The 11,546-nt window shown below is 30.4% G+C and overlaps 1 non-coding gene across 1 annotated transcript; it reads left to right on the forward strand.

The window, feature by feature from the left end:
• Positions 1-247: 247 nt before the first annotated feature.
• On the forward strand, positions 248-354 carry LOC139894935 (small nucleolar RNA R71). The gene has a single exon (XR_011775410.1). It is a non-coding gene; the product is annotated as a small nucleolar RNA R71 (small nucleolar RNA).
• The last annotated feature ends 11,192 nt before the right edge of the window (positions 355-11,546 follow it).

Genomic DNA, 11,546 nt, shown 5'->3' on the forward strand with positions numbered 1-11,546 from the left:
GACAGCATCTATCTTTGCGGAAATGGAATCTAAGTCATGGCTAGAATCGGCTCTAGCTGCTTTAGATGATCTAACGATATCTTTTTCTTGGTGCCACTCATGTGAGTGGGAAGCAGTATTATCAATAATTTTGTAAGCATCAGTTGCTGTTTTCTTCATAATGGAACCACCAGCTGCTATATCGATGTCTTTCCTTGTAGTGATGTCGCATCCCTGGTAGAATATTTGTACTATTTGACAAGTGTCTAAACCATGTTGCGGACATCCTCTTAATAACTTTCCAAATCTTTTACATGCTTCATATAGAGTTTCATTTGGCTTTTGTGTGAACGTAACAATTTCTCCTTGAAGTCTTACGGCTTTAGATGCCGGAAAGAATTGTTTAAGAAATTTTTCAACTAAAACGTCCCATGTATCAATCGCCCCTTCAGGTAACGATTCCAACCAATCTTTGGCTTCTCCCTTTAGAGTCCAGGGAAATAACATGAGATATATTTGTTCATCCTCCACTTCTCGGATTTTAAATAAAGTGCAGATCCTATTAAAAGTACGAAGATATTCATTTGGATCTTCCTTCGGTGCACCACTAAATTGGCATTGATTAGTTACCATGTGTAGAATTTGTCCCTTGATTTCATAATCTGGAAAATTAATGTCTGGTTGAGTAATTGTGTGACCTTGGCCAGTGCGTTTAGCTCGCATTCGGTCTTCCATACTTAAAGGTTCCAGATTCTCCATGATTGAATTTGTTGAATCTGAATCACTAGAGGATTCTGATTTAATGGTTGGTTCCTCAACAATCTCTGTTTGAATAATTGGTGGTTCCGGAGTAAAGATTAATGGTTCAGGATCTATGAATTGTCCCTGAATATTCTCCGGATTCTCAATTGTGAGGTCGGGTTCAAAAAATGGATTATCGGAAATTTGAATTGGAGTACTTGGTCGACTGGATGACGATTCTAAAGAAAAATCAACGGCGACAATATTTGCTAGATGTCTTGATCGAGTTACAGGTGGTGAACGTACAAAAGGTGGTGAACGTTTTGCTCGGTGCATTCACTGAATATCCTATTAGTTATAAAAATAAGAAAAATTATGTAAGTTATCAAATTAATAGACTTTTCTGATTTTGCCCACGTTTCGAATAGCCAAAGATGCAGCAGAGGGGCAGGATTCGTTTGGTCTCAATAAAATTGAGTACTGTTTGGCTCCAATAACCCGGTCCACGTACAAATCTAACTATTACTACGAACCAGAAAATTTTGATGTCTATCAATTTAACCACTTAAAATAATTTTTCGTTGAAATTTAAAGAAATTTAGAGAAGAAATAGAAAAATTATATGTCCTAAAAACTAGATTGTCGAGAAATATGAAAGAAAAAAGAGCGCGTCGAAAAACGTCGAAAAATAAAAGGGTCGAAAAATAATAGGCGTCGAAAAAATAAAAATAAGAAAGTAGCGCGTCGAAACTTAAAAAGGAACTAAAAACTAAGAATTAAAAGTTGCGTCTAAAAATATTAAAGCTTAAAAGAACAACTAAATCCAAAATGGCAATAACTTAAAAAGGTACTAAAACTTAAAAAGGCGTCGCAAAATTCTAAAGCACCTAAATCTTAGTCTAAAGAAAAAGCACTTAAGGGATTTTACGGCAAAGCTAAAAAATCTAGAAGTAAAAATAACTATGGAAAAAACTATGACTTAAAACTAAATACGAGCGAAAAATAAAAATATTACGCTAAAACGAATAAAAAGATACAAAATATAAAAATATACTTAAAGTTGTAAAAAGTACAATTTTTATAAAAATAGTATTTTTATATTATTTATTTTATAAAACTATTATAATTTAATTAAACTAAATATAACTTAATAATACAAATAAAATAAAAACTAAAACTAATTATATTATAATTAACCCTAATTAGGGTTTAGAATTAATAATAATAATAATTACCGTAATGATTGCTGTTTTAGGTCAAATGTGGCGTGTCTGACAGGGCCATGCGATCGCATGGTCCTCACGTTAAAAATCCATGCGATCGCATGGAGTAGGTTTTCGGGCCTGAAATTGGGCTGCAACAGTACCGGCCGAGATTTTTTTTACTTTTTTTTTTCTGATTTATATATTTATATAATATATTTAAATAAAATTTATATTTTTATAAAATAAAGATAAAGAAACTTTATAGAATTTATATATTTAACAAACTTTTAAAAATACTTAAATTTTGGTTTTTTTATAGCGTTGCGCTTCTGACGTTTAAGCAAGAATTGTCCCCGTCAGCGGCGCCAAAAATACTTGATGTTATGCGAAGTGTATATAAAATAGTTATAATTTTTACAACGAAAATACTATTAAATATGATACAATTTTACACAAGATATTTATTTATTTATAGAATGGATATACCTAAACCTTGCTACAACACTTATAGGCAGTGTACCTAATCGTACAGTAGTGTAATTTTTAGTAAGTCCGGTTCGTTCCACAAGGAATCTTTTAAACAAGCTTAACGCTATATTAGTTTTAAATTTATAAAAATACAAATATATATATATATATATATATATATATATATATATATATATATATATATATATATATATATATATATATATATAAGTAATATTATTATTATAAAAGGGGGTTTTTACCGTTTAATGACCGGTTTGTCGATTTTAAAACTTTAGTCGCAGTTAAAACCTAATGTAAAATATTAAAAATAAATACAACTTAATTTAAAACGTAAAGTAAATAACGATAATGAAATTGCGATAAATAAAAGTGCGATGAAATGAAATTACGATAATTAAAAAAATGCGTTAATTAAAAGTGCAATTAAATACAATGACAATAAAATAAAAGTGCGATAATTAGAAGTGCAATTAAATATGAAAATAAAGGAATTATGCTTATTTAAACTTCCATAATAATGATGTTCGACGTGTTGATTTTTAGTTTATTCCCATGGGTTAATTTTTCTTTGTCCTGGATTATTTAATATGTCCGTCTGGTTTTTGTTCATAACAGTCCATCAGTCATAAATATAAAGTGCGAGTGTCCACATTAAATTATCCTTATATCCGAAGTCAAATATTCCAACTAATTGGGGACTTAAACTGTAATAAGGTCTTAATACTTTGTTTAATAATTATACAAGGATACCGACTGCGTGTAACTTAAGGTTTTAATACTTTGTTAACAATTACGCCAAGTGTCCTTGTACATAATTCACCCCTGTTTTAATAAGTCTATTAACTACTAATCCATTCCCGTGTCCGGTTAAATGAACGATTATTCGTACATATAAATATCCCACCCATCGTTTCCGATCGAGTGTATATGGTTATTTATAGGTACGTCCAATTGTAAATATTTATATTAAATTAACAAACTATCATTTAGTTAAAAAAATATAAAGCCCATCAATAGCCCATAGTCTAATTTCCACAAGTGTCGTTCTTTTGTCCAAACCCCAATTATGGTACAAAGCCCAATTACTCAATCTTAATAATTTAGCCCAACATCATGATTACTTCGTCTTAAATAAGCATAATAATAACTTAGGTACGAGACATTAAATTAAAAATAACATTAACCATAACTTACAGTGATTAAAAATAGCGTAACGTTACACGGACAGAATTTCGACTTACACCCTTACAACATTCGCTATCATACCCTTATTATTATTAAAATTAAAATTAAAATTAAAATTAAAATTATAATATATATATATATATATATATATATATATATATATATATATATATATATATATATATATATATATATATATATATATATATATATACACGTTTAGATATGAGAAGAGAAAAAGAAGTGTTATTTCATTCGACAAACCGCCTTTTTATAGCAATGTGGCCTGGATTTCAGGGCCATGCGATCGCATGGATTTTGTGCCTCCAGGCCATGCGATCGCATGGTGGTAGGTAGCAGCTCACAATTCTTTGTTTTCTTGTTTGTCGACGTTTTTTAATAAATAAATATAATATATAAATAATTATAAGAATTATTTAAATATTATATTATATTTATGTGCATAGTTGACTTGTAATTTTTAGTCCGTTGCGTCGAGCATTGAGAGTTGACTTTGGTCCCGGTTCCGGATTTTCGAACGTCCTTGCGTAGAATTTAATATCTTGTATTTTGTGTTTCGCGTCTTGTACTCTTGTAATGTTGAGACGTTTCTCATCAATAATTGGAACCACTTTGATTGTACTTTGTACTTTTGAGATTTTTGATCGTTTGCGTCTTCAATTCGTCACATCTGTCTTTTGTCTTCACCTTTTATTATTTAAACGAATATCACTTGTAAATAGAACAATTGCAACTAAAAGCTTGTCTTTCTTGAGGGATAATGCTATGAAATATATGTTCATTTTTAGCATTATCATTGGCGCACTTTGGTTTTGGCCAATAAATCCTCTGATCAAATTTACGCAATGTGCGCTGAGCGCACCCTTTGTGGTGCGCTGAGCACACTCTTCTGTCTTTGGGTTTCTGGTCTTGTTTTCGATCTCTGAGCTGTTATCATACATAATCTTCATATTTCTTCAAGTTTATAATGATTCTAGACTATATTACAATACTATGAAACACAAACGGAATTACTATGTTTACATATGAAATAAATAACAATAGGACGCGATATTACGACTAAAGATATGACTAATTTGAGTAATATCAATGAATATCGGGATTATAAAATGATGATGATCGTGATAATATGATGAAGCAGAATGTCGAGTTAAACAGATTTGAAACATATAGAGTATTGGTTAAGGCGTTATCGGGTTAGCAGGACGTCGCGGTTTCAAACCCAGACTTGGGCATTATTTTTAAGGACTACTTCTTTGAGGTACTTTATTTATTACTCAATATTATTATTATTATTATTATTATTATTATTATTATTATTATTATTATTATTATTATTATTATTATTATTATTATTATTATTATTATTATTATTATTATTATTATTATTATTATTATTACTATTAATATTATTATTATTATTATTACTATTATTATTATTATTATTATTATTATTATTATTATTATTATTATTATTATTATTATTATTATTATTATTATTATTATTACTATTATTATTACTATTATTATCATTACTATCAATATTATAGCTATTATTATCATTAATATTATTTTTGTTATTAACATTAATTATTTTCAAGTATTATTATTAAGCATTATTAATATTAAGAGTTATTATCAAAACTATAATTTTTATAAACAATACAACTTTTTATTTTAGTATCATTATTGTTAAAATTATCATTTTTACTAAAACTATTTTTTTATTAAAAATAACATTATTACTAAAACTATTTTTTTATTATTATTTTGAATTGACATTATTGATATCTTTATTATTAGCATTATAAAGAGATTACAACTTTTTAATTGCGAGTATTAATATTATTTTACCAACTAACAATTAGTACATAACACTAAATTTAAAACATATAACATATAAGTTATTAAAATAACAAGTATATCACTAATAATATAAATTCGTTCGATTACCATATTACGTGTTAATATATAGATAAATGATATAGGTTCGTGAATCTGAGGCCAACCATACATTGTTCAATGTCGTCATATGTAATTTTACTACAAAATACAGTATGGTGAGTTTCATTTACTCCCTTTTTAAATGATTTTGCAATATATATTTATGGAACTAAGAATACATGCGCTGCTTTTATAAAATAGACACAAGTAATTGAAACTACATTCTTTGGTTAGATTATCGAATCGAATATGCCCCTTTTTTAGCTTGGTAGCCTAAGAATTAGGGAAATGGCCCCTAATTGACGCGAATCCTAAAGATAGATCTATGGACCTTGACACGTCCCATTCAGGTTATGAATGCTTTAGTACTTCGATTATCATGTCCGATGAGAGTCCCGGAGTGATGGGGATATTCTATATGCATTATGTTAGTTCGGTTATCAAGCGTTCACCATATGAATGATTTTTATCTCTATGCAGTTTGCGAAATTCCTGATATGAGATGTGTGTTTATGAGAAATGGAAATGAAATCTTGTAATCTATTAAAATGATGAAAATGAATGATTATGATAAACTAATGAACTCACCAACCTTTTGGTTGACACTTGAAAGCATGTTTATTCTCAGGTATGAAAGAATCTTTCGCTGTGCGTTTGCTCATTTTAGAGATATTACTTTGAGTCATTCATGACATATTTCAAAAGACGTTGCATTCGAGTCGTTGAGTTCATCAAAATTATTATTAAGTCAATTATAGTTGGATATATTATGAAATGGTATGCATGCCGTTAACTTTCGATGTGAAGAAAGTTTGTCTTTTCAAAAACGAATGCAATGTTTGTAAAATGTATCATATAGAGGTCAAGTACCTCGCGATGTAACCAAATGTAATGTATTCGTCCAGATGGATTAGGACGGGTCTTTACATGTGGTATCAGAGCGGTGGTCTTAGTGAACCAGGTCTTGCATTAGTGTGTCTAACTGATAGTTGTTTAGATACATTAGTGAGTCTGGACTTCAACCGTATCTGCATGTCAAAAGTTTTGCTTATCATTTAGTGTCGAAAAATTATTTGCTTATCATCCTTAAAGTCTAGACACGTCTTAGTGCCTCTATTGCATAGACAGTGTATAGATAAATTCATATCTTAGCGTATCTGTTATTGTTACCTTTACCTGACAGCTTCCGTAGATTCCTCCGTAACTTATGGGATTTTAGTATTATATATGCATATGTAAATTATGTATTGCAGGGTACTAATCTACATCATATAATCTATTTCTTATCGAAAATACTTCATCTGATCGTACAAGATGAATCCCTCAACCAGTTCGAGTCCCTCAAATTTCGATAGCTATTCCGATAGTTATTCCGACAGCTATTCCGATATGGATTTTCACTCGAGCTCCGAAAGCAGTGTAACTAGAATGAATCAACCAATTAGCCATCATCTATTCTGGATGAATTGGAGATGGGTTCGTAGTCGACTTAATCATTGGAGACGCGAACAAGGCGATCCTTTCAACCAACCAAATTACCCTCTTGATGATGAACCTGAAGCACTTACCGGCGAACCTGTTCGAGACACCATTTTCTATCTCATTTCTAGAGTATCTCGTCATAATTATATTCTATCCACAATTTTAAACCTTATTCATCCACTCGTTTCGAGCGACAATCATCCCGGAGTAATACAAGAAGTCAGCGAACTTCGTGCTCGAGTAATAGTTTTTGAAAATATGGTCAAACTTACCAGCTTCAGCAACATCACCTACATCAACATGACCACCAGCAATAGTACCCATACCATCAACAACACACGCCTCAACATCTCATTCTGTACCTCGAGTATAATCACTGTTCTATGTATCGATCTACATCAATTACCTTCGTTCTTCATGGCGATTATGTAATCTCTAAAGTCTTAGAGATTATTTATTCTAGCTCAAACCGAAAAGCAAATGAGATTAATATCATATTAACTCATTAAATCCATGATTACATCTGAGGAAAATATATATGTAAGTATATTTTCATAAAGATTGTAATTAAAAATTCTTTTGTACAAACTGTTAATGGTGAAAATATTTTAACGGGTATGTAATACCCGAGGAATATTTAGATTTCACATTAATATGTTACACTATACATTCTTTGAACCTAATTCAACAGTCATTTACTATCCCACTTACATTCACAAGATATACGAATTCGTTCACCACAGAATAACCATTTTCATTCAATTTCATATTTGGATTTTTTCCTATTAGAATCCAACAAGTGGCATAATGAAGAAAACATTGGACAAAATAAAATTTGTTAGAAACAAACAAATTAACCATGAGAAAAATTTTGTTAAGAATCCACGCTAACTGTTCCTAGCTAACTGATTACATTTTATTTATCGCAATTTATTTATCGCAATTTAATTATCGCAATTTATTTTATCGCAATTTAATTCTCGCAATTTTATTTATCGTCATTTAATTTCTGTTATTTATTTTACGCACTTTAAATATCGGGACACGTATACAAAGTTTTGACATATCATATCGACGCATCTATATATATTATTTGGAATAACCATAGACACTCTATATGCAGTAATGCTGGAGTTAGCTATACAGGGTTGAGGTTGATTCTACAATAATATATATACTTTGAGTTGTGATCGAGTCTGAGAAATGTACACGGGTCACGATACGTATTAATTAATTCGAATATTATATATTAAACTATATATGAATTATTGGACTGTTAACTGTAGACTATCGACTGTGGACTAATGACATTGGACAATTAAAATGAATTAAAATATTGATTATAACATATGAAACTAAAAATCTCTTCAAGTTTGCCACTTGATTTCATTTTAAACCTCATTTGTATCTTGACGATTACAATCTGCGTTCAAACTTTTCATGATTCTTGAAAACACCTTAATCGGGAGAATGGACCAACTGCATCTCATCTAAGGAAGAAAAGATTTATGTATATAGTTATGTACCTGATAACACTCGGAACATGAGTAAACGTTTAACACGTATTTGTGCTAGCTCCTTTGGCATTGTTATTACTGAAAATAACTTTGCAATCCCTTTCCAAAGTAGCCAATTTTGTCACAGCTTCAGTAAATCAATTTTGACTTTTCATTCGAATAAACTCTGCTATAACTTTGATATATGAGTTTACCTTTCGTTATCGTTACCGGAAAACCGTTTATATTCCACCACATTAACAGTTATATATCTATATATAACATATATCTTCTAGACTGATGAATTTCAATTCGGAAATCTCTGAATTCCTGAAAAGCACTCTAGCTTACGAATCAGATCTCTGAGTTCTAAAAATGCTGATGAAGCAGCGAAAACTGAAGACTGTTTAAACATTCAAAAGTTTGATAATAAAGAGCGACATACTGAAAAAGCTCAAAAATTTTGATACTGAAAAATGAATTGAGCAAACCATGAAGGAGGCTGTGGACAAATCACAAAGACTAAACCTGCCTTCAAAGAATCCAAATGATTCAGTATCTGCTGAAGTCATTAACAAATACCTTGCTCTTGACTCTACACTTTTACGGACAATCTTCATCATCATCCATCGATATTAGAAATTCTAAGATATCATCGAATCTTTCCTTATAAATATCCTCAATACTTTTGAGGATATTTCATAGCTATTCTTATCTAAAATCATTTACCTCTTCGCATTATCTGTATTACATCATGAAGGAAACTGTTTAGTTTCTATATTCTGTAAACCTTCGAGTTTAAATTATGAATGTTTTTGAAGTAGTGTTGGAAATTGATGCACGAGTTAGTATAATATAATGACACTTGATCAACGTGATTATATTACAGTAAGTCATGCTGAGTTTCTATTGGAACGTGATGATTCACAGATCATAACGTCATCATGTGACATGCTACATAACTCTTTCATTCTGCTTAACTTCTGAACATATCAAGAAAGTATATTCTTGATAGTTCTATTCTCAATGATTCTGATAATTTGACAAATCAAATCGTACTAATACATTCTTTCTTATTTAGAACATGATGTTTATCTGAAATTCTATACTTACGAATTCTGGACCGTTACTCGCTTTACTAGAGGTCGGGAGGATAATAAAAAGGAAAAGAGCTCCAAAATATAAGAGAAAATATAAAGCCCAGTAACAACACGGAAGTTACAAATCGTGGATATTAATACGAATAGCAACATAACGACACGGTATAATTAAGAATAGTATCACCTCAAGGTAATAGTAGAAGTAAACAGATTCTTCTGGTGGAAGATTGAAAAAAAGGATGACAGAAATGATAATTAGAAAAATATCAAGGATTAGAACGGGATTAAGCATTTTCACAATCTTTTGGATGTATGAACTAAGAAAGAAAGTATAAGAATGGTGAGAATAATGGAACAGAAGAGTTTAATTTATAATGAAAATATCAGACAGAGTAATCGAGGCAGATCACCGTATTTAATTATAGAGATCTTAATTTCCTTATTCGCCGAAGAATCAAATCTTTTAGATTTCGAAAATTTTCTTTAATCCCTTGAATTCTGGAATTCAACCCTCTACGTCAAAAGTTATGACAAAATTTATTTTCTTCATCTCACTCTTTTGTGACAGCTTCATTCGTACGCTACACATAATCAAATCGTTTTATCTATATTAATCAATAATGATAAAACTCTATTTATCAACTCATATTCGTCATGAAAACATTCTTATGGTTAGCCATGACGACCTCAATCAAATTTCGGGACGAAATTTCTTTAACGGGTAGGTACTGTGACGACCCGGGAATTTCCGACCAAATTTAAATTTAATCTTAATATGATTTCGACACGATAAGAAAAGTCTGTAATGTTGAATCTAAAAAATTTTGAACGGTTTAATATATTTGTAACGACCCTGGATTTTCCAATGTTTAATTAATAATAATTATTAATAATACTTGTGATTAAATGAATGTATTGTTATACATTTACTTTGAAAGGACCCGTTCATATACATTATAAACGATTCACAATAGTTGATTACATTGCGAGGTATTTGACCTCTATATGATACATTTTACAAACATTGCATTCGTTTTTAAAAGACAATCTTTCTTTACATCGAAAATTGACAGGCATGCATACCATTTCAAAATATCCACTATCCAACTATAAATTGATTTAATAATAATCTTTGATGAACTCAATGACTCGAATGCAACGTTCTTCGAAATATGCTATGAAAGACTCCAAGTAATATCTTTAAAATGAGAAAATGCACAGCGGAAGATTTCTTTAACACCTGAGAATAAACATGCTTTAAAGTGTCAACCAAAAGGTTGGTGAGTTCATTAGTTTATCATAATCATTTATTTCCATCATTTTAATAGACCACAAGAATTTCATTTCCAGTTCTCATAAATATACGTCCCATGCATAGAGACAAAAATAATCATTCATATGGTGAACACCTGGTAACCGACATTAACAATATGCATATAAGAATATCCCCTATCATTCCGGGATCCTCCTTCGGACATGATATAAATTTCAAAGTACTAAAGCATCCGGTACTTTGGATGGGGTTTGTTAGGCCCGATAGATCTATCTTTAGGATTCGCGTCAATTAGGGTGTCTGTTCCCTAATTCTTAGATTACCAGACTTAATAAAAAGGGGCATATTCGATTTCGATAATTCAACCATAGAATGTAGTTTCACGTACTTGTGTCTATTTCGTAAAACATTTATAAAAGTTGCGCATGTATTCTCAGCCCAAAATTATAAAGGGTAAAAAGGCAAATGAAACTCACCATACTGTATTTCGTAGTAAAAATACATATAACGTCATTGAACAAGTGCAAGGTTGACCTCGGATTCACGAACCTAAATTAATTATATATATTTATGTGTTGGTCAATATTTGTCTAACAAATTAGGTCAAGTCATAGTGTACCACAATCCT

The sequence above is a fragment of the Rutidosis leptorrhynchoides genome, chromosome 2 (genome assembly GCF_046630445.1).
Source record: "Rutidosis leptorrhynchoides isolate AG116_Rl617_1_P2 chromosome 2, CSIRO_AGI_Rlap_v1, whole genome shotgun sequence".
Lineage (NCBI taxonomy): Eukaryota > Viridiplantae > Streptophyta > Magnoliopsida > Asterales > Asteraceae > Rutidosis > Rutidosis leptorrhynchoides.